Source organism: Dermacentor variabilis, unplaced genomic scaffold, assembly GCF_050947875.1.
Source record: "Dermacentor variabilis isolate Ectoservices unplaced genomic scaffold, ASM5094787v1 scaffold_12, whole genome shotgun sequence".
NCBI lineage: Eukaryota > Metazoa > Arthropoda > Arachnida > Ixodida > Ixodidae > Dermacentor > Dermacentor variabilis.
This window is the reverse complement of record NW_027460280.1, coordinates 33,502,383-33,526,176: the sequence shown is the minus strand read 5'-3', so window position 1 is coordinate 33,526,176 and position 23,794 is coordinate 33,502,383. Positions and strand designations below refer to the sequence as shown.

At 46.8% G+C, this 23,794-nt stretch overlaps 1 protein-coding gene across 2 annotated transcripts in view; it reads right to left on the bottom strand.

Moving 5' to 3' along the window:
- Window positions 1–23,794, bottom strand: part of LOC142566274 (uncharacterized) — a 68,773-nt gene extending 44,979 nt beyond the window's left edge. For both annotated transcript variants that reach the window (XM_075677158.1, XM_075677159.1), the window contains exon 1: window positions 23,615–23,794. The gene's annotated coding sequence lies outside the window, so the exon portion shown is untranslated. The remainder of the gene's footprint in view (window positions 1–23,614) is intronic.

The following is a 23,794-nucleotide window of genomic DNA, read 5'->3' as shown; positions in this document are numbered from 1 at the left end:
TCCCAAAAATGGCCGCCTCCTGCGCTGGAGCCTCGCTTTACAACAATATTCCTTTGAGGTGCGTTACAAAAAGGGGAGTCTCAACGGTAACGCCGATGGCTTAAGCCGAAGCCCCTAACGTAGGAATCAGCCTCAAAATTGTTTGTTACTGATGTTTTTCTTCCTGAGGCAGGATTTTTTTTTAACATATTGCTTTTGTTTAGTGTTTCAAAGTGATGATATGCTTTCTAGTGCAATTTTCCAATTTGTGGACGCGTTCTGAGTGATGCTAGACTACTGTAAGGAACTAGGCAGTGGTATAAAAAGGGGAAAGAGCCTGGCAGGGCTTAGTGAGGGTTGTGCCGTGCTTGCTGACTGAGCGGTTGAGTTTCAGCGTAGTTCTAACGCTTGCCGGGAACGAGAACAAAAATGTGAACTCTCCCGAAGTCACTTTGCAGTGTCCCGTGCGAACCTGAACGAGAGAACGAGGCCTTCTCTGTGCGCTGCGCTCAAGAAACGTCGAGGGACGCCCGACTTCGGTTATGTGCATCATCGAGCGACATCCCTCCGGACAGCGGATGCAGTCCCCTGTCCATCGGGATCTCCTTCCCCCGGCGGGGCGGTCTGTTGCGTTTCGCCTGCGACACGTGGTTTTGCCGGCGCGACTGCGGCGGGGCGGCAGACATTTTGGCCCGATCGTCGTCGCCGTAACGCTCCCCGCCAGGTGTTTCCAGGCGCGACTGCGGCGATGCGACCGCATAGGGATCATCCTCTCATTACAGTCATGGTGCTACGGCATCGCTACAACAGGGTGCTACGAGATCGTGCTCGACATGGTGCTACGGCATCGCTACAACAGGGTGCTACGAGATCGTGCCCGACATGGTGCTACGGCATCGCTACAACAGGGTGCTACGAGATCGTGCTCGACATGGTGCTACGGCAGCGCTACGACAGTGTGCGTCACCATTAGCCCATTGTACATTCACGTGCTCGTCTTTTGAGGGGTTCCTTCTTGCCCTCAACTGCGAGAGTATAAAAACAGCTGCCCCGGACGCCAAAAGGAGGGCTCCGATTTCTTCTGTTGAGTGAAGTGCTCTCCCGTCTCTCTACTTCGGTCAACCTGACCGCCAACTCTTTGCGATGTTAAAATAAACAAGTTGTTTTGTTGTTACCAGTCGACTCATGCTTTGCCGGGACCTTCGGATGCTTCCAGTTGTACCCCAGGCCGCCAGGCCAACGCTACCCTTGGGGCTTGCGACCCAGGTACAACCACGGGCGTCAGCGCCGAGTTCCCAACAGATCGTACCAGCGGTGCGATCCAAACAGCCTTGGTGGGTATGCGCCACAATCTTTGAGGTGACTATCGTCATCATCAAGAGGCGTCTCCAAGTGTACAGTTCTTTCCCTATTATTGCTTAATAATTTAGCATGTTCCTTGTCTTCACAACATGATGTGCATACAGAAGTACACACCGACGACACTGAATTTTCTGCTTTATCAGGTAATATAAGTATGAGTGAGTGAGTGAGTGAAACAACTTTATTAGGTTCAGAGAAGACGCAGGGGAGACCCCGCGCCACCCGGCTAGTCCCACGTAGGGACCGCCAAGCCGAGCTTGACGGCCCGATCGCGGGCACCCGGACGGCCAGGGTGTGGTCGTTGAGTTCGGGGCTGCCCAAGAGCGCAGCCCACCTACCCTCGCTGAAGGAAGAGCCGATGGCTTCACACTCCCACAACACATGATCCAATGTTGCCCTTAGTCCACAGGCAGGGCAGTCCGCACTGGGATACTTTTCAGGGTATATTGCATGAAGAACCGCAAGGTTAGGATATGAACAGGCTTGTAAAGGTCGAAGTATCATCGCCTGCACCCTGCATAAGGCGGGGTGCGGGAGGGGGAATGCCCGTCTTGACAGGTAGTAGTGTGTAGTAACCTCATGGAACGTGAGCAAGGGTTCCCCGCGGAGCAGTGGGACTGCGGAGGCGGCGCGGTCATTGAGTCCTCGCGCGGCCTCGTGCGCGCCCTCGTTAGGGTTAGAGGGAGAGCCCTCAGTCGACCCCAAGTGAGCGGTGTTACGAACAGCCGGCGGGGGCTGGCGATCTTCGGGGAACCAGGACGGACAGGCGCCACCATGTCTGATTCGATGACTCGCTTTGAAAGGACGAAATCTGCCTGGCCCGCTGCGATGAGTCACGTTGTGAGGACTATAATGCGCGAGTCAACAGGCCTTCGACGCCGACTGGGTTACCGACGCCGACCTTTTTACCGGGTTGCAAAGAAAGCCAGCGATATATGAAAAAAAAAAGCCACGTGACAGAGCGCTTGCGCAGTGGTATCGTGCTGCTCTCAAGCGTGCGTTCGGTGAACAAGGTCGGCTCTCGTCGGATGACGGCGAAAATGCATGCTGCTGGCCGAGCGCTGCCGATGAGATAAAGCACGCCCTGCCGCTTGTCCGTCGCCAGTCACGATGCAGCCGACCTTGTTCACCGAATGCACACTTGAGAGCAGCACAATATATATATATATATATATATATATATATATATATATATATATACACGACGTACATTCAATAAGCACAGTATATTTGACTGACGTTTCGGCTGGTGGTGTCCAGCCTTTGTCAAAATGGCTGGTGGCTGGGACGACGGCTGGTGGACCAGCCTTTGTGACTTCTACAAAGGCTGGTCCACCAGCTGAAACGGGTCAGTCAAATATACTGTGCTTATTGAACGTACGTCGTACTCTTTTTCTTCATTATATATATATATATATATATATATATATTGCTAAATTCGCTGTTGTTAATTGGCGCTAACTAAAAGGCTTTGTAAATACGTGCCCTGGGCCCATATTCACAAAATGTCTTTACGCTAGAATTATTTGTAAAACAAAATTTCAGCTAATCCTGATGCTAGGCATATTATTAGCGAAGGCGGCCCGCCAATGCGAAAGAGCATTTACGAACGAAACGCTTCGTGAATACGGCCCCCGGATCCCAGCAGGAACACGGACGAGCAGTCGAACTTTGCTTGAAGAGAATAAGGACAGGCACAGCTCCGACACCTATGAGACTGGCACACTTTTCCTAAAGGAAGGCTTCTTGTCACAGTGGACCAGACACATCTGCAGATCTCTGCTTGAGCTGCAACATCGGAAAGCGAGCCAACGTGTTCCACCTCGTACAGGAGTGCACAGCCCAGCACTGAGGCAAGATATAAGCATTCTACCAGCAGCTCTCCGTCCCGCAAGTTTTGAGCAATGGAGGAGGTCAAGGGGAAGGCTACAACACAGAAAGGGGATCCTGGACTGTCATGGAATCTTTCCGCGAGACGCCATTGTCTGCGCAATTTGAACTTGCCAATTAATGCCAGTTTCCCTTCTCCTCCGATTTCTCCACAGAGCGTCACCACCAAGAGGGCGTGTCATACCCGATTAAAATGAATAAAACATTGGCAACAACCCAGGATAGTAGGCAAAGAAAGCGTTGATTTAAAAATTACCTTGTGGAAGCGTATGCCAGAAGCAATGTCATTTCTATTGCACAGACTGCAACTTGTGCGAACTCCTGCTAAGAAGCGCTTCTTTAGTTCAACGGACATATATAAATCTCCGGCCAACGCAAAATTTTTTTGACGGTCACCCAATTTTAAGCGCTTACGAGTGTATTACTTCCATGTCTGCCCCCCCCCTCCTACACCCCTCCCCCCCCCCCGACGTGATACGCCGACAACCGCACTAATAGTGCTGCTACGTACTTCTAAAATCGCGGGAAGATGGTGTGTATTTATAAACGAGGCAGCATAGTTTGAGCCACAAGTGCAGGTAATACGTGGATGAAAAGCTCCAGAAAAGGTGGCCCACTCGCCTGAACCGAAAACCGTTATTTTTCTTTTCGGTTTCACTCCGGAATGAAAAAAATCGTAACGCTACGGTTCAGTTCCGGTTCGAGCGAAAATAACGTTTTTTTTTTTCGGCTTTCAGTTTTTAGTTCAGTTGCGGTTTGATACCCTGGTTTCTGTTACGTTATCTTTAACGCGGTTCTTTATTCTGGGCCTGTGAAGAAAGCCCGCGAAGTAACAAAAACATGACGGAACTGCAGTCTTGCGCGTCTGGAAAGTAGCGCTCTCAATTGCGTTTGACAGAACACAGTTGAGAGCAAGTCCGCATGCAATCGCAAATAATAATAATAATAATAAAAATAATAATAATAAAAATAATAATAATAATAATAATAATAATAATAATTGCCACACAATATACAAAACAACACAAGCAGGCCGATCTAAGCCTTAGTTGGCTTGTAGGACCGTGCCAATGAATATGATAGACAAGGCAAAAAGATGTACACAAATTGATGAGACATGAAGAAAAAAAAAATAAAACGAAAGGCAAAAAATTGAAAAGAACAAGATAACATTTGGTTATGTACATATAACAAAAGTTGAAGAGGTAAATATTGCTATGCAAAAAAAATGTACAAGAGGTTAATTTTACTGTAGATGCTTTAAGAAGTGTTTGAGCGTGCTTTTTGATGTCGCGTTAAAAATTTCTTCTGGAAGTTTGTTAAATATGTCAGGCACATAAGCACAGCCTCTGGCCGCGCCATACCTTGTGGCTGAACGAGGAACTACATAACGGACATGTATTCTAAGCTCCCTTGTGGCGGCACTTTTTTGTTTGAAAGCGGAATTCCAGAAATGTTTGACGACAACTGTTTCTATAAGTAATGAATGCAAGTTCGGTAGACTAAGTTCACGGAAGATATTTGCACATGTTACTATTGGGGAATTGTATGCAACATTTTTAAGAATGTTTTTTTATAATCCGGTCTACCCTGCATTTCCAACGATCAGAACAAAAGCCAAAGACTGTAATGCCGTACCTCAACACACTGTAACCTAGTGCATGTGCTATAATCTTTTTCACAGACAAGGGTGCAATACTTTTGATATTAAACAACAGCCACGCTGCTGACCACAGTTTAGAACAAATAAGTGATAAGTGATGTTGCCAAGATAAATTACTATCTAAATAGATTCCGAGATATTTTACGCAATCCACGTATGGAATAGGCGCACATTTACAATGAACACAGTCTGAATCATGCAAGTAGAGAGGCATGTTAATAACAGTAGTCTTAAGTGGGGAGCGAAAACAAACAAGCTTTGTTTTTTGGGCATTTACAACAATTCCATTATTAGAGAACCAAAGCATTGCCTTGCAACATTTCAGTGGACATTTCAGTGAACATTTCGAAATTGCCAAAGGGAAGTCGTTAACGAAGATATTAAACAAAAATGGCGATAAAATGGACCCCTGAGGAACTCTAGCTTTTACCGACAGCTTAGAACTAAATACGCCTTTCTCATCGGTAGAGACCACCTGAAATCTGTTGCTCAAGTAATTTTCGAGAACTTTGTAAGAAGGTCCACGAAATCCCCAAAAATGCAGTTTACTTAACAAGATTTGATGATTAAGGGTGTCAAACGCTTTCGCTACATCTAAAAATAGCGCACATGTGAAAAGATTCTGATCAAATGCCGAGAACAGTTCATCTGAAAATTCCTCAAGCAGTGCCACAGTACCACGCCCTGAAACAAAGCCAAACTGTCGATTGGCCAGGATAGAAAATTTGTTAAGAAAAGAAGACATAGTGTGGAAAAGAAATTTTTCTAAGACCTGAGCAATGATCGGCAATATTGAAATTGGCCGATAGTTTTCAATACTATCTTTCTTCTCTGACTTGTGTAGTGGTACAACAACTGCAGTTTTTAAGCATTCTGGAATCTCGTCGCCTTCCAAAAAACCATTCAGTATATGCAGGATAATATCTGACAGCGCATTGAAATTCCTTCTGATGGTGTGTAAAGAAATTCCATCATATCCAGTGGGCTTGTTAGGACGGAAACTGAAAATAATTTCTTCCAGATCACCCTTCAAAATTCTCCGAAGAAAAGCCGACGCAGATACGGAATGCCCTAACGGTGGAGTGCTTGTATATGAAGAGGCGGCCCTTTGGGACGCTTTAACAACGTGCCCGTTGAAAGCATCAGCCACTTCTGTGGGAGGTTGTTGAAAAGCACCGAAAATAGACCGGTTATTGGAACTCACTCCTCTGAGATGATTTACCAAAGACCAAGTTTTGCTTACATTATTTGAAGATTGTTGGAATTTATAAAAGAAGTAACAGCGTTTGGCGGCACGCAGAAGAGCAACAACTCTATTTCTTTCCGACTTGTATTCTAATCGCAGTCTTTGGTTTCTGGGATTTCTTTTGCAGCGTTTCCACAAGTTGTCTCGATACGAAATGGAAGCAAGAATTTCCGTGTTCATCCAGCAGTGACTCTTTCTTATGGGCTTAGCTATCAGCCGTGTGCAACGTAATTCAAAATGTTTCATTTGCATACAGAACCTTTCATATACTTTGCCCGAAGAATCTTCTTTGGTTAAGGATGCCCAGTCAAACGAAACGATAAGGTTATCTAGCTTGGATTGATTAACAGTAGGGACAAGGCATTTACGCTGCCCAGATCCAGTTTCCACCGATGACGTTCCAGACGCGTCTGGTAAAACAAGACGGCATGCTACAAAATAATGGTCCGCCATCCGTTGTAGAATAGTACATGACCTAAATGAACAGCTGGGAGCTCTGACCGCTATGTGATCTAAACAAGATTGCACTAGGCTATTATTAACTAATTCCGCTCTAGTAGGAGCTGCAATTGTGCATTCCAGACTATAAGCGGACAACGTAGATAAATAATCACAAACAGTCACTTTTTCAGGGCATAAAATATTGATATTCAAGTCTCCGATCAACCAAAATTGGTCCGCTGAGCTCCACTGCCGCAGAGCTTCTTCAAGCTCAACAAGAAACCGTGAAAGGCTGCCTGAGGGTGGTCGATAAATCGATAAGATATGGACAGAAAATGACCTCTTACAAACTTTGACCATCATAGATTCGGCATGTACAAAAGAAGCATCAACAGAAGAAACTTCACAGTTGTCGTTTGCACAGAGAGCAATGCCTCCGCCACGACGCCCGCTTCGTGTGACAAAATGTGTGGAAAAGCCCTGCAAGGTAAACGTATCAAGGCAAGCCTGGGAAACATTGATTTCTGTAATCACAAATACGTCTACAAAGTTAACTGCCGATTCAACCAGAAATTTAAATTCGTCCCAGTATTTACGCAGACTTCGAATATTAACGCTCACAATGGTAAAATCTTCATCAGAACTGCACGGAAATTCTTGTTTAAATGAACTGAAGTCCGGTAGTTCACTGAATAAAAGAGGCATGTTGGCTAAGCAATGTTTTCCAGGTCTGCTTGTTTACCAATTCGAACAAGAGACGCTGTTTCATTCTTTTTCACGAAGATCTTGCCTCCTTTCGTCCAACAAAACCGATAACCCTCCTCCTTTGCCTTCGTTCTCGCTTTCCAGAAGAGATCACGGTTAACTTTGGTCAAGTTATCATTGAAGTAGATCATTGGAAATGATGCACTTTCACGTAGTTTCTTCAGTTTTCCCCGCGCTTCAAGTCATTTTTCCTTCCAAATTACAGATTTAAAGCGCACCAAGACCACAGGTGTACCACTGATTTTGACTTTTAAGCGGTGTACGGCTGCAATATCATCAGACGAAAACCCTGAGAGGTCCAGATTTGCTGCCATTTGTGTGATTGTTTGTGTTAGGCTTTCATTACTTTTCACTGGCAAACCGTGGATCTCAAGATTCTTTAGTCTGCTGTACTGCTCACTTTCATTATGGTTTTCTTCTAGCTTTTGTATTACTACGGCCTGAGTTAACACCATTGTTTTCAGAGCTTCCAGTTCAGCGCAATCAGACATTTGACGTTCCTGAATGACCTGTTGTTGTTTCAAAATAGAATCATACTTCTCTGACAAAAACGACACCGATCCTTCTAGTTCCTTAACTGATTTCGATACAGCCGTGAACTCTTCCTGCAGCAATAGGAGAGAATCAACATTGTTATGCAGAATCGGCAACGATTGCAAACTTTTTCTGATTTCCCTTAGCTCATCCAACAGTGATGACTCAGAACCACTGTTATCCTCCAGTTCAGCCTCTGTGCCGCTGTTTAGTTTCTTGTTACTTCTGTACGTTTTACAGACCCACGCATCTCTCATAGCATTCCCCATTGTAGTGAAAGTGTTATTATTATTATTATTATTATAATAATAATAATAATAATAATAATAATAATAATAATAATAATAATAATAATAATAATAATAATAATAATAATAATAATAATTTATTATCAAATCTGCGAGTACAAGTACAGAAATCAGGTTCGCCTAAGCCATCACAGTGGCTTGTCACGCGAAACCCGGCAATCTGTAACAAGACTCAGCCAGAAACTGACTTTTCTTTCTTTTGAAAGAAATGAAAATAAAAAGACATTGAAAACTAAGGTAGCGAGTGATAAAGTACAAGGCAAAAAAAAAAAGAGAATCCCGAAAAAACAACAACAAAGAAAACAAAAAAAAAAGCGAAGAAACGACCAGAGAGCGAAGACATGTTTCAACAATGACCGGAAAAATAAAAATATGACGCCTATAATCATTCTGTGTACAATGCCCTTAAAGTTTTGCGAATGTCGCGTACAGACTTACAGGAAGAAATTTCAGAAGGAAGAGCATTGAATATATCTGGAACATAAAAGGCTCGAGTATCCCGCGAACTCGTGCTCAGCAGCCCAACGCCATATAGCCACTAAACTTTTGATTCGATGTTGACTAACTTGCGAGTACCGCGAATGAAACCTGTGTAAGTTTTGCGAGCGCGCGCTGCCGAGCCTTCAAAAGAGCGGCAGCATTTTAGTTAGCTTTAATGCGAGGTATTCCTTGGCTCATGCCAGGCACATTGCGGCGTGGGTAGGTTCCTGTCTAGCTTCGTTTTATAAAGAAATTGGAGGACGCTTAAGCTTCGCCTTTAATAGCGAAACACTATTTATTTCAAAAACCCCTGACTGCTTGTTACGCTTCCCAGCAACCGCAGCTTTCTTGCGGATGCGCGCAGGCGAGCGCGATGGTGTTGTTGCAAGGAACTGAATCGGCCGCGCCGCTCGCAAAAGTGGTTTCCGCGTAACAGAATTATGTTTCCTCGTATATTCAAATTAAAATCCGACGCTATCTTGTTCGTAGGTCGCGTTTAGGTCGTACTTTACGGTTTTTCTGACGTATTTTACTTTGAAGAATTCAATCAGCTTATGTAACACCTCTGCGCCACGCGGAGCGCCTACGTGGTTGTGGTTCGGAACAATTTTTCGCCAAACGACATCCGACGCCGACATCGATTTTTTTTTTCGCGACACGTGGCCCTTAACGTTGTCACGTTAAAAGTAAATTTAATTGTCCGACAGCTGGATCTGACGCCGAGCACGGTGGCCCGATGTTCCAGCCACGATCGCACGTGGGTTTCTCTCCTGCCAACGCCAACTGAGACGACTGTCTGCGTCACGTCGCATAGCACGAGCTAGAGCGCGCGTGCTAGTTTCCATTCGGTTACAGACTTACCTTATACTCTTTACCCTGCATGCGTCATGAGCGAGGCCGTGTCCCTTTCTCCCATTTTTGTCTCGTGGTAGCTAACGCGTTGGCACGCGGTGACTGCACTATACCTTCGAGATCGGTCCAGCTCGTAACGGAACAGGTTCGGAAGTTTCTTCCCGGAGCAAAAAGATGATGATGATCATAATAACAAAAAGCTTTCTAACGACGTTCATACCATCCTCAGTCGTCGTCTTTCACCTGTCCTCACCCACAGGCTCGCTTCAAACTCAACTGCTTGCTTTACACAAACACGCTGGCCCTTATGGTAACTCTTTGAAGAACCCCAAACGCTTATTAGCCAGCTACCTGCAAGATGCCTCGCATAACATCCATTTATAGAGCGCGTGGGAACTGTATATTTATACACGCGTGTAGAAGAGTAACTAAATTATGGGGTTTTAGGTGCCAAAGCCACGATCTGATTAACAGGTACGCCGTAGTGGGGGACTCCGGAAATTTGGACCACCTGAGGTTCTTTAACGTGCACCTAAATCTAAGTACACGGGTGTTTTCGCATTTTGCCTCTATCGAAATGCGGCCTCCGTTGCCGGGATTCGATCCCGCGACCTCTTGCTTAGCCGCCCGACACCTTAGCCACTAAGCAACACCGGCGGGTTTCCCACGCGTGTACGGAAGTCGAACTATCACGGCGGTTTCAATTACTTATTTTTTAATCTGATGTAGAAAAGATGGAAACGGGATTGCGGTAGAATTGAGTGGAAGAGAAGAAACGTGTTCATTTCATCCTCTATCTGGAGATATCCGGTGCGTGGAAAGTGGAAGGGCTGAAGTTGTAAAGGAAGGACGGGGCACCTTTGTGGGAGGAGACAAGGCATGCGTATATATAGTCCTTGAGTATAGCGCCTCGTAAACGAAACAGAGCAGCAAATCTAATGTCGACTTATGGTCTCGCGCTTTTGCTTGCAGCAAGGACGGAAGAAGAGGAGGACGAAGTGCGCCTGTCTTTGGGAGCGGCTCGGTGTCGGCGCGGCAACCCTTCCTCCCTTTCATCAATTCATCTTGAATAAACGCACCTCATCGTAACAATATGATGACCAGATTGCAAAGCAAATTTAATAGGCACTCTCTCGCACTGGTAAAAGAAATAAATGTTTTTCGAATATCCACTAATGAGCTAGAAACCCTAGTCGGTTCTTTTGCTTCCATATGCGTTCGTATGTAGGGAGAGAAGTGGTTCTTGTGGGAAAGGAGGAAAGGCTGGCACTATCTTCTGCAACCCATGAGGGAGCACGGCTCAGCGCCAACAGGGTGGGGGAGATGGGATTAAAAGAAAGGGAGAGTAGGAGGGAGAAAGGTATGGGCCCTCCCGGCCGGGCTGCTCTGATGTTGCTGGGACGTATGTAGGGACAACCCGCGACTGGGGCCGTCGCCTTCGCCATCGTACCGTCGAGATCGGTCTGCCCTCGAGCGTGGGTGAGCATAACCAGCCAGTCACAAATTCTTGCGCGCGAAAAGTTCGTTACGAGTAGAGCCCCGGTTGGCTGACGGCCTTTTTCACCGCACTGGTCGGAGGGGGTGAGGCAGCCGCGGCTTGGGTCCCTACGACCGGTGCGTTCTTCACGCCGCCATGTGCCGGCCACATGCGCACCCGCTCTCTCATGAGCGGCGGCGGCCGCTGTCCCGACCACGGAAGGGCCGGGAAGCGTCAACAAACAGTGCGCTCGCCAATGACCGGACCCAGACGGCGCCAGCAGGGACGCAGGAAAAGAGAAAAACAATCGCAAGGAGAGAGAAGAAGAGCCCTGCAGTGAGAAACAACGCCTTTCATGGGAAACAGCTACATTCGCACGACGACAGCTCGACATTGACCTGAAGGTAGAACACGATGTTGCCACAGGTACAATATATCCTTCCATAGGTTAAGCTGGAAACTTGTAACAACCAGGACATTGATTCAGGCCGACCTCTCAGCTTTTCTATCATAATAAATGCCTCTCTCTCTCAATAATATAACAGCCAGCTTTCTTCGCGCTAGGCCAGTTGTGTTCGTGTACCGCCTGGCGCGTGGCTCTCTGCTCGTTAGGTACACAGGCTTCACAGCCATCCCGATTCGTGGGGCGAGCCCTTTTTGTGGCGGTCATGAGGATACGGGTCATATTTTTTCCCAGTGTTTGCTTTCCACAGCTCTCCTACAACGGAGAGCTAGTCTATTTGGTCTTCCAGTGTTCCTTTCGAAACAGTCCGTTTCTTGCACCCGTTGCCTATAGAAGCAGGTGATCAACCAGTTCGTGCTTCTCTTCTCCAGTGCTCATACCAAGTTTAGTTACCAAGCTGCGATGAAGTTTTCAGGAGACGGGCACTGGGCTTTCATCAAGTTCTTGCATAAACACGGAAGGAGGTCTGGTTCCATCTCAGCTAGGAGCGGCATCGCAAAGGCGAGAAGTTTCTCGAAGTGTGGGCTTGCCCTTCCCGCGATTTTTGGTGAGTCAGGAGGAAAGCTCTCCGTCAAGCTATAATGCAGACGTTTAAGGCCGCTCGACTTGGCCGTGTGTGCCAGTCGATCCACGTGTTTTCGTTCGTCTTTGTGGAGCCAAGAAACTGAACCGGTCATGGCGCATTCGATTTCGGTAGCGTCGCGGATGGCACAACTTCTGGGGTCTCCATGGTTGTTTGCCGTGTACACTTTTGTGTTAAGGCAATTCAAGGTTCTGTTGGGCTCGTGTCCCTCACTACTGACATGGCTGTTTGTGTGTGTGTGTTGAACCGAAGCCCCCCCCCCCGCCCATTCACCAGTCAACCCGCGTGGAGGGTGGGGGGGGGGGTCAATGCACTGAATGATGTTGGGTTTATGAGTACATGCAAGATCTGGGACGCGGGACAGTCGGAAATGCGTTGTGGTTGCTGCTTATTTTGTATGTACAAACTGACAAGGCCAAAGATGAGAGTGCCTATTAAATTGTCTTTGCAATCTGGTCGTCATCATATTGTTACGATGAGGTTCGTTTATTCAAGATGAATTGATGAAAGGTACGATTTCACCTATATATATATATATATATATATATATTTATATATATATATATTGTGAGCATTATTCATACGCTTCATATTCTCACCTGTACATACTCATCATCACCGTTTTCGGGGGCCTGGTGGAGGGGCTCTCACTCGAGAGAATAAAGAAAAGACTGACTGCCTAAACCTCGTCTCACAAGTAGTGGAGTGTGTTGTCCGGTTCCTTCGCCCTCTCGCTCCCGGTCTCTCTCCAGCTTCACCTACGCTACATTCCTGGAGTTCCATTCGGGTCGCCGCTTCTACCAACTGCACTCAACCATGTCGCAAGACCAGCAGACCAGTACCCTGACATCCACCTTGCCTACTCCTGGGGGAACCCCTTTTTGGACAGTCACCACCCCTCAGAAGGATCCACCGGGGCTTGCTGGGCTTCCAGGTGACGACGTTGAAGACTGGGTGGAGCTATCCGAGCGCGTGAGTAACATTAACCACTGGAACGAATTAGCAAAACTTGCTCACGTCGCCTTCTACCTAACCGGCGTTGCGAAAACTTGGTTTTACAATCATGAGCTCGATTTCGACAACTGGAGCACCTTTAAACACCATCTACACCACATTTTCGCGAACTCGTCTGTCCGCTCCGATATCGCCAAGAAGCTTGCTGAGTGTGTTCAGCACTCGGGTGAGTCGTACACTTCGTACATAGAGGACGTCCTCGCTCTCTGCCGCCGCGTGAACACCTCGATGGCAGAGAGTGACCGTGTACGCCACCTGCTCAAGGGTATTGGGACTGCGGCATTCAATGCTCTCGTAGTGCTGAATCCCACTACCGTCGCAGACATCATCAGTACGTGTCAGCGTCTCGATGAGCTTCATATGCTCCACTTACACTTGGACACATCTGATTTCGAGGCGTCCAATGACAGCAAGTTACGTGCCTTGATTCGCTCCATCATCCGTGAGGAACTGCACGCCCAAGCTTCGTCAAACCCTCCTGAGGTCCATCTGACGCCTCCTGGTGGCGGCCTACGCCATATCGTGAGGGAAGAGATAGCTGCCGTGACCTGCCCGCATGGCCCGAGCCCGCACCCTATCCCTACGCCAACTATCCCTACGCTCAGGTTGCCTCTATAGTGCCACCCTCCCAGCAGCCACCACAACAGGCACCTGCACCGCACGTGTCCCTGAATCCTATCACTGCAAGACCACCGCCTGTACCGTCTTACAACGCATGGAGCCCACCTCGACCGGTTTGTTACTACCGCAGCATCCGTGGCCACATTTCAAGGTTCTGCCGACGCCGTCAGCAAGATGAAAGACGTGGCTATGTCGGGTTTGAAAGGGATGAGTTTTCTGGCCCTGTATCACGACGTCGGCGTTCTGATTACGATTATTATCCACGACGTTCCCCATCTCCACAGGACTTCAACACTGCAGGTTCATTGCGTTTCCCGCGTCGTCGCTCTCCATCACCGAAGCGGCGCTCCTCTTCCCCTCTACGACCGGCTGCTTCGTACTCCGATCACCGCCCAGAAAACTAAATGGTGCAGCTTCAGGAGGGAAAGCTGCATCCTTTGGACAACGTGAAACTGCTCCGAAGCGCCCGTCAAATGTACTTTTGGTGTGTGTTGAAGGTGTCCGAATCGAAGCCTTGGTTGACACAGGTGCATCGCTTTCCGTTATTAGTACTGACTTGTGTTCTCGATTGCGAAAAGTGAAGACACCGTATAATTGCCCTCCCCTTCGTTGTGCTAATGCAGTTCTTGTTCAGCCCTCCAGTGTTTGCACTGCGCGCGTTTTCATTGATGGCATCCTTCACCACATTCAATTCGTCGTGCTGTCTTCGTGTACCTACGCGATGATTTTGGGATGGGACTTCCTGTCCTCCGCCTCAGCTTTCATCTCTTGCCGTCAGCGAACTATTCATATGACGGACACTGAATCTTCGTCCGAGGTCGATGCTCATAGCCTACGTTTCCTCACGTCTACCGACTGTTTCATTCCCGCGGGCAATGAGCATATTCTCACACTGACTTCCGACACTATTCTTAATGGTGATGTGTTCCTTGCACCGAGCGGTCACTGAATTTCTGTTGAGCTAAGCCTTACTCCTAGCCTGGTGCGGTTCCAGGACGGAGAGCGTTAGTCGCTGTTCGTAACCCTACTTCTTCGCCAGCTGTGCTCTCCCAGGGCACTACTGTGACATGCTTTACTGACACCGAACGTCTTTCGCTGGTACCGCTTCACACCGAATCACCACCTTTGTCTTCCACAACTTATTATCATGCTGCTGCCGCTGCTTTAACGGCCGCGATAAATCCCGATCTGACCGCTGCGCACAAAGAAGACCTTTTGGCACTCCTGCAAAAACACAGCGCCTTATTTGACGTTCACTCCAAGTATCTGGGGCGCGCTTCCGTCGCAGTACATCGCATCGAAACCGAAGGCAGTTCGATTGTACGCCGCCGCCCGTATCGCGTGTCTTCCGCAGAACGGAAAATCATTGCGGATAACGTTGATGACATGCTCAAAAGAGACATCATTCGGCCATCGTCCAGTTCTTGGTCGTCTTCTGTTGTGCTGCTTCGCAAGAAAGACGGCTCTGTATATTTTGCGTCGATTATCGAGCCCTTAATAAGATCACGTGCCCTTGACTCCCTCCAGGGTGCAGAATATTTCTCTAGTCTAGACCTCCGATCCGGATACTGGCAAATCCCCACGCACCAAGCGGACAAGGACAAGACAGCCTTTGCAACACCAGGCGGACTTTACGAGTTCAACGACATTCCCTTCGGTTTATGTAATGCTCCTGCAACATTTGAACGCATGATCGACACAGTTTTACGTGGTCTTACGTGGAAGACCTGTCTGTGCTATTTAGATGACATCGTTATTTTTTCTACAACTTTTCGTAAGCACCTTGAGCGTTTGGACGAAGTTTTCACATGCATTTCCAACGCTAGACTCCAACTCAACACAAAGAAATGCCATTTTGCCAGAAAGAACATCAAAGTGTTGGGCCACCTCATCAGCAAAGATGGTGTTCAACAAGATCCCGAAAAGGTTGCTGCCGTGCTTCGCTTCCCTCGCTCTGAAACTCAAAAACAATTAAGAAGTTTCTTGGGCCTGGCACACTACTTCCGCCGCTTCATCAGTAAGTTTGCTGCCATGGCGTCGCTCCTGCACAAGTTGCTCACGTCGGGCACTGCTTTCCCCTGGACGGAACACTGCGAACGTTCTTCTCAAGCCCTTAAGCAAGCATTAACCACCAACCCTGTCCTCTTTCACTTCGATAAGAACGCACCAACTTGTTTACACACCGACACTAGTGGCCATGGGATCGGTGCTGTCCTTCCTTCTACAGCGTGATACCACCTCACAAGAGAGAGTTGTTGCCTATGCCAGTCGCGCACTAACGGCTGCCGAAAAGAACTACTCCATCACAGAACAGGAATGTCTCGCAGTAGTTTGGGCAATCCAAAAATTTCGACCATGTCTTTACGGACGCCACTTCACGGTCATAACTGACCACCACGCCTTACGCTGGTTGTCGTCAATAAAAAATTTGTCTGGACTCCTTGGTCGATGGGTGGTACGCTTGCAAGAGTACGATTTTGACGTTGTCTACAAGTCTGGGAAAAAGCGTTAAGATGCTGACGCTCTCTCTCGCTGCCCGCTGCCACTATTATCTTCGAGTACATCTCTCCATTGCTCGCCACTCGATGATGAGACTAAGTCGCCACTCCCGTTATTACCTCTATCGGTTACTGACACGTTATCTTCCAATCACGTCTCTCAGCTCGCCTCGTGTCAACGTTCTGACCCCTACTGCAACAGCATTGTCCAAAGCCTGTGCGGAACTACTGCTGCACCAAATGCCACATTACGCCGAGAAGTGCGACTATTTAAGCTCGACAAAGATGTGCTGCACCGCTACATTTACAACTCCGACGGACACCGCTGGGTACCTGTTCTTCCACGTTCGATGCGCACACAAGTCCTTGAAGCCTTTCACGACGACCCATCTGCTGGCCATTTGGGTTTCCACAAAACATACCACCGCGTTAGGAGCCGTTTCTTTTGGCCAGCATGTCTACCTTTGTGGCCAAATACGTCACTTCTTGAGTCCAGTGTCAACGGCGGAAACGACCGACTTCGCCTCCTGCTGGGCTTTTACAACCAATCCCATGTCCCGAGACACCGTTTGCCATCGTTGGGATAGACCTAGTCGGCCCATAACGTCGGCAGGTCATCGATGGATCGTGACAGCTGTTGACCAGCTCACACGTTACGCAGAGACCGATCCTCTACGTTCTAGTTCGGCCTCCGACGTTGCCACCTTCTTTCTGGATGCCATTGTGCTGCGTAATGGTGCACCTCGTGTACTGTTAAGCGACCGCGGCAAGACTTTCATGTCAACAATGATCGCAGAAGTACTCGGAGCTTGTGGCACAGTTCATAAGACGACATCCACATGTCACCCACAAACAAATGGCTTAACCGAGCGATTTCATCGCACACTATAATAGATATGATATCAATGTATATCGGACGAAATCGCGTAAACTGGGACAAACTTTTATCTTTTGTGACTTTCGCTCACAACACCGCTATCCAACGAACTACGGGGTACTCCCCTTTCTACCTAGTTTACGGCCGTTCACCTACATTCACCATCGACGCCGCTTTCTTCAATGCCCTAACTAACACCTCGGTCAGTATACCCGAACAGTTCGTCTCGAGACTTGAGGAATGCCGTCAACGTGCTCGCTTCAACACAAAAGTCAGTCAGCTAGATCGCAAGCAACGTTACGACATCTCTCGTCGCAACGTCTCCTTTCGTCCTGGAGAGGAAGTGCTCCTTTGGACGCCCATTCGTACACCCGGTTTGTGCGAGAAGTTTGAATCCCGCTTCCTTGGACCCTACATTATTAATGAACAAACATCCCCCGTGAACTATCGCGTTACTCCCGTAGACGTTTCTTCGGACCATCGTTATCGTGGTTCGGAGATCGTTCCCGTTTCACGCCTGAAACGATTCGTTCGGCGTTTGCCTCCTGGCTAAGTCGCAGCCTGGCAGGCCGCTTGCGCGCGCGGGGAAATTAGTGTGAGCACTATTCATACGCTTCATATTCTCACCTGTACATACTCATCATCACCGTTTTGGGGCCTGGTGGTGGGGCTCTCACTCGAGAGAATAAAGAAGAGACTGGCTATATATACATATATATATATATATATATATATATATATATATATATATATATATATATATATATATATATATATATATATATATATTTGCCATCGCTTGCAGCTACTCAGATTATTTTCTTCCATTCCGCCTAATTATATAATCAGTCTTAATTTATTAATCAACTTCTAAAACGTTACAATTAGAGTAAAACTGTCAATACGAAAATTGTAGAGCAACATGAAAAACTCCCGATACAGCCCCCGTGCAACAGAAAGCTGTATCGGGAGTTTTTCATGTCGCTCTTCTAATTATAATATTCGAGAAGTTGATTACTTAATTAAGACTAATTATCTCATTAGTCGGAATGAAAAAAAAATCTTAGTATCTCCAAGTGACGGCAAACAACATTACCTTGGTTCTGTCCAGCTATGTGGCTTTCGCATATTTTTAAACTCTGGCTAAAGTTAGCTGGGGCACCATATATATATATATATATATATATATATATATATATATATATATATATATATATATATATATATATATATATATATATATATATATATATATCCCTCCGAAGAAGGTTTAAATGAGTTTATGTGTCAAGGTTTTTTTTCTCTTTCATTCGGTGCGGTTGTTCACCTATGCGTGGAAACTTCGCCCGCTCTCACCGCTTGTCTCACGTTCGCGTCCAAGTGTGAACGATGCCTTCTAGTGCTTTCGAAACTCGAAGCTCTTCTTGCGGCCGTACGGGCGCTCTGCAAGTGCTATCTAAACAGAAGGCCACTCATGGCGGCGTGCACACGTGGATAAATATGGCTGCGGACAAGCCGCGGCGCTGCAGATAGGCAACGACTGTATAAAGCTTTTGAGGGAGATTTACCTAGAAAATATTGTTTGCGTCGAATGTGAAGTGTCGGGCAGTGAGGAGAAAGTTGATATCTCCAAAGGACTAAGACAAGGGTGCCCTTTGTCCCCGCTGTCGTTTATAATGTACATGTTAAGGATGGAAAGGGCGCAATATCGGATTTAAACTCTCGTACAAACAGGCGGGCACAGTAGTAGAACAGCAGCTTCTAGGTTTGTTTTATGCGGAAGACATTGTGTTGCTAGCTAGCAAGCAAAGTGATATGCAACGTCTGGCTAATATCCGTGGACAGGAAGGTGCTAATTTAGGATTGAAATTTAGTAATAAAAAAAACCAGGTCTTTTAGTATTCGATGAAAGAAGTGAACAGACAGTGCCAATACAGGGCCAGGAAATGCCTCGGGTAAAAGATTACAGATGTCTTGATGTATGGATAAACGATGGCAATAGATATATCGAAACACAGGCAAAAAGGACAGCAAAGGGGAAGAGAAATGCGGCCATAATGAAACACATAGCGCTATTGGGATACAACATATACGAGGTGCTCCGAAGTATGTGGAAAGGTGTAATGGTTCCAGGACTTACTTTTGGAAATGCGGTTGTTGGCTTGAAGTCAGGGGTACAATCGGGGTCCGATGGCAGCCAAAGCTCAGTGGGACGTCTCGCATTGGGCGCTCTCGGGAAGACTACAAACCAAGCTGTGCAGGGTGATATGGGCTGGACAAGTTTTGAAGTGAGGGAAGCTCAGAGCAAAAATTGATTTCGAAAGATGTCTGCGAAATATGAAAGGAAGTAAATGGGTTGCCAGAGCGTTCAAGTATTTGTAGGAAAAATGTTGACTCACAATGGAGGAAAAGAACTAGGAAGCTTAAAAACAAGTATGCGGCCGGTAAAGTAAACAACGTGGCAACAAAGAACTTTAAACGCAAAGTTAGAGTGGCTGAGACAATTTCCTGGGTGGCGACAAGGGAAAGGGAACCGGCTGTGAGTAACTACCGAAGAGGTAAAAACGAAATCAGGAAAGAAACAATGTATGATAACTCAAAGGGAATCCCTTCACTTTTTGAAGCGAGATCAGGATGCCTTAGAACGCGTTGTTATAAAGCGAGATACAACAAGAAAGAAGAAGCACGTACTTGCTGCGGTATAGCCAAGGAAATGATGGAACATGTTTTATTGGAATTCGAAGATATCTACCCAGCTGTCGGTTTACGCACCGCTGGCCTGCTTGAAGTCGTTGGGTTCAGTGAGAGCAGGGGGAAAGTAAATATGCCAGCAACACAGATTAGTTAAAGGCGATCGGAGGTTTGGTGGCAGAAAAGTAGGGAGACCACAAACAATGGAGGTGTCGTGCAAAAATAGTTCCCAATAATGGTTAAGAAATTTTGATGCTGAGAATTTTTCGTGGTAAAAAGAATTGGTAAGCCGTTAGGCAAAAGAAGAAAAAGAGCTTTGTGGCGCAAACTACCACCCCGTTTCAAAGGGGACACTCATAGCATTCATCCATCGATCCAGCTTGCGTTTGAGCATTTGGTTTCTCGCAATGGTGGATCGCGGTGTGAGAATAAGTCTCAAATTTCCGGCCCACTCCACCGATTATCGTTCAGAAGTATCGGCTGCTCCGACGACTGCTCTGAGCTGCAACACGAAGCCGACGCACTCAACAAGCCTATACTGGGCGTTTCTGCGAATACTTTCAGCAATTTTTAAAAATAATCTTGGCAGATGGCGCAATTATAATCTTTGAGCTGTACTGCTCAAACAGGGGGACATTTTCTGGGCGAGAAATCGAAATGCATATTTGAATACTTAACAAACATTCACTAATTAAGTGTTTAACTAATTACTTTACAGCACATATTGCAATTTGTAAATGGTAGCCTGGGAGTTCGCAAGGTAGATCCTATTGGAACGAATTCTCAGGATGGCACCAGTTTCGAGATATTAATTCCCAAACTTTGTGAAGAAATACATTGGCGGTTCAGTTACTTTTGTGCTTCAATGCATAAAACGGCGTTTTGTTAAAGAAGTAAGTCGAAGGGCAGTGCATTTTCGCAGCAAGATTTATAGTCCATATCTCGATAATGATGTCATCCACATAATTCTTTTCAAGTGGACATGCCTTGCAGTCTCACGAGATAATATTTGTAGCAACATTCAATAAACATTCGCCAAACTACGTATACCGCATATACAGAATTTAGCCTCTTCTCGCATTTCTTCCATCTTGGCTTCGATGGTTTCTCATCCCTTCTGAAATTTCTTAATAAAATCGCGGCAACTGCGGGCAGGCACGGATTGCGCGTCTTTCTGCTCGCTCGTGTCACGTGTTACACCGCGTCCAGCGAGCGTGGCGTGGCTCACAATATGGTCCTTCAAAGTGGAGCAACGCGAAGCATCGGGTATTTCAGGCGCGCTGTCGAGTCTACGCACCAATTTGCGTAGTAATAGTGAGTCTTTGGATGACGTCCACACTACGATTTAACGAATGCCGGTTTTCCACGCGGCGTGTGCGAGTGTGCAAGTGTGTGTGCTCGTGAATACTGTGGTGTTTGTTAGGCACGCAGTTGCCGCCAGAACGCAAGAAAAGCACCTTGGCTTAATTACGCGCACTGCTGGGCTGGTTGCTTCAGACTTTACAATTTCTGTCGCGTTAACCTTGAGGACAAGACCAAACTAAAGATGTTTTCGCAGCCGCCAGGCCTTCATTGTGTCGTTGTCCTCATTAGCGCGATGCAAATTGGAAAGTATAGTGCAGCTGCAGGATGCAGAGTTATGTCATGTAATTTGCTATACATCGTAATACTACTTAAATATTTATACGAATGTATCAATAACCTTCTAGAGTCGGCGCAACTGCAACATAAGATTGTATGTCACTGCAGAGGAGAATATCGTTATTAATGAAAAATGGATTTGTTTACAGTGAAAAGGGTAGAGAAGACATGGAACGGTCCGAAACAGGCGATCACTCCAAAATCCTCGCGCCGCTTCTTCCTTCTCTTCCACGCTCATCCGATGCGGCGTTACATTTTCCACCGGAGCAGACAAAGCTCACCGAGTGAGTCAGAGTGCGCGCTGATGCAACGGTTTCAATCGTGGGACGCTTAAACTTGTGTCTTGCGTGAACGGCGGTTATCAGCAGTCACTTTAGCGATTACATAGGTCACTTCACTCAAGCATTTGAGAACGACGAACGGGCCCGAATACTTGGAGAGAAGGTTTTGGCAAAACCCCCTTTTCCGAACCAGTGCCCACAGCCACACGAAGTCACACGAAAGCTAACGATAGGGTTCTGAGCCGGGCAAGTCGACGTGTTTCTTCGGCGCGACACAATATCTGCGTGACAAAAGCATCGTCGTTAGGTGAAAAAGGAAGTATGGTGTCGAGAAAACTTTGAGGATGGCGAGCGTAGAGGATAAAGAAATGTGCGTATCCTGTGACTTCATGCTTGGCTGTGTTGAAGCCCATTACCTCTATGTCATCTTCATCTCTATGTTCTAAGGCTGCATATTTGTTTGCAAGCACCAGAATGAACTGGTCTGCGTTTACAGTTACTGCGTCTAGGTTGGCCTGTTTCTTCTTGACCAATTTTACTCTTTCTCTCTTCAAATCGAGGTGGATCCTAGCTCTCACTAACCTATGATCACTGCACTTTGCCCTACCTATCACTTCTACATCCTGCACAATGCTAGGATCGGCAGAAAGTATGAAATCAATTTCATTTCTTGTTTCACCATTTGGGCTTTTCCAGGTACACTTTCTGTTGCTACGCTTCTTGAAAAAGGTGTTCATTATTATCAGCTTATTCCTTTCTGCGAATTCTACCAGCATCTCTCCTCTAGCGTTCCTAGAATCGACGCCGTAGTTGCCAATTGCTTGTTCACCAGCCTGCCTTTTCCCCACTTTTTAATTGAAGTCGCCCGTTACTACAGTACACTGATGCACTTTTCTCATCGCTAATTCAACATCTTCATAAAACTGATCTACTTCCTCATCATCCTGACTGGATGTAGGAGCGTATGCTTGTACTACCTTTAATTTATACCTCGTATTAAGTTTGATTACGACTACTGCTACCCTCTCACTAATGTTGCAAAATTCGTCAATGCTGCCCGCTATGTCCTTATGGATTAGGAATCCCACCCCGTATTGCTTCTTATCTGGGAGACCTCTATAGCAGAGGACATGTCGTTTATTCAGCAATGTATAAGCCTCACCAGTTCTTCTAATCTCATTAAGGCCGATGATATCCCAAAGAATGTCTCATAGTTCTTCAATGAGTTCTGCTAAGCTAGCCTCACTCGACAGAGTTCGGCTGTTAAAGGTTGACAAGGTCAGTTTCCATTGGCGGCCTGTGCGGACCTGTGTTACAGGTCTGACCGCCGCCTTGGTCAGGTGCTCGGCAGCTGCTGGGGACTGAGGGCCATGGGTTAATTGTAGGAATCATCAGGGAGGTAGTGGCCGAATACTGCACCAGGGGGGTTAATTCCTGTTCTGGTGAGACTCAAGCTTAGTGGGCCTTCCTAATTTGGTTGTACCTGGATTGGTATAGCCCCCTTCGCTCTAGGCATCTTTTACCGGTGTCAGGCGTCACTCCAAGCCTGCAGATGTTGTGCGCTGGAGGAGGTCGAAGTCAGGCACACCATCATTAGATGCCTAAAAAAAAAAAGGATTTGAACTTTCCACTATAACAACCCAGCATTCGACATTGCTCAATCAGATAATCCCGCAGGCGGCGAGGCTACCTTATCGCCGAAAAGTACAGCCCAGAGGGCCCTACATGTCTAAGAAATCCGTCGATTTATCCGCCCTCGGCGGGTTTTGCCGATCGTCATAGGTTGCACGATATAGAGTGAATTCAAGTGGCCCCAACATCGTGTTTCCTGAATCTCACGCACGCGGCCTTGAACGCGCCTAGCTACACGATATATTTTCATTGAATTTGAACAGCGCTTAAAACTTGAGTGTAAACGTAAGCAAAGGAACAAGTTTTCAGCGCTTACCGATAAACACCGAGCCGCGTATCGTCCGCTCGTTGTCTTGTCTGCCTGCCTCCTGCAGCCCGAAACTTACGCTCCCGAGTATAGGAGAAAATATAATTCTGTTTGGAAACTCAAACACAAACCCCTTCTCCAGCTGCCGTTTCATGTCTGTCGCTCTAAAAGATTAGCACGAGTGATTGG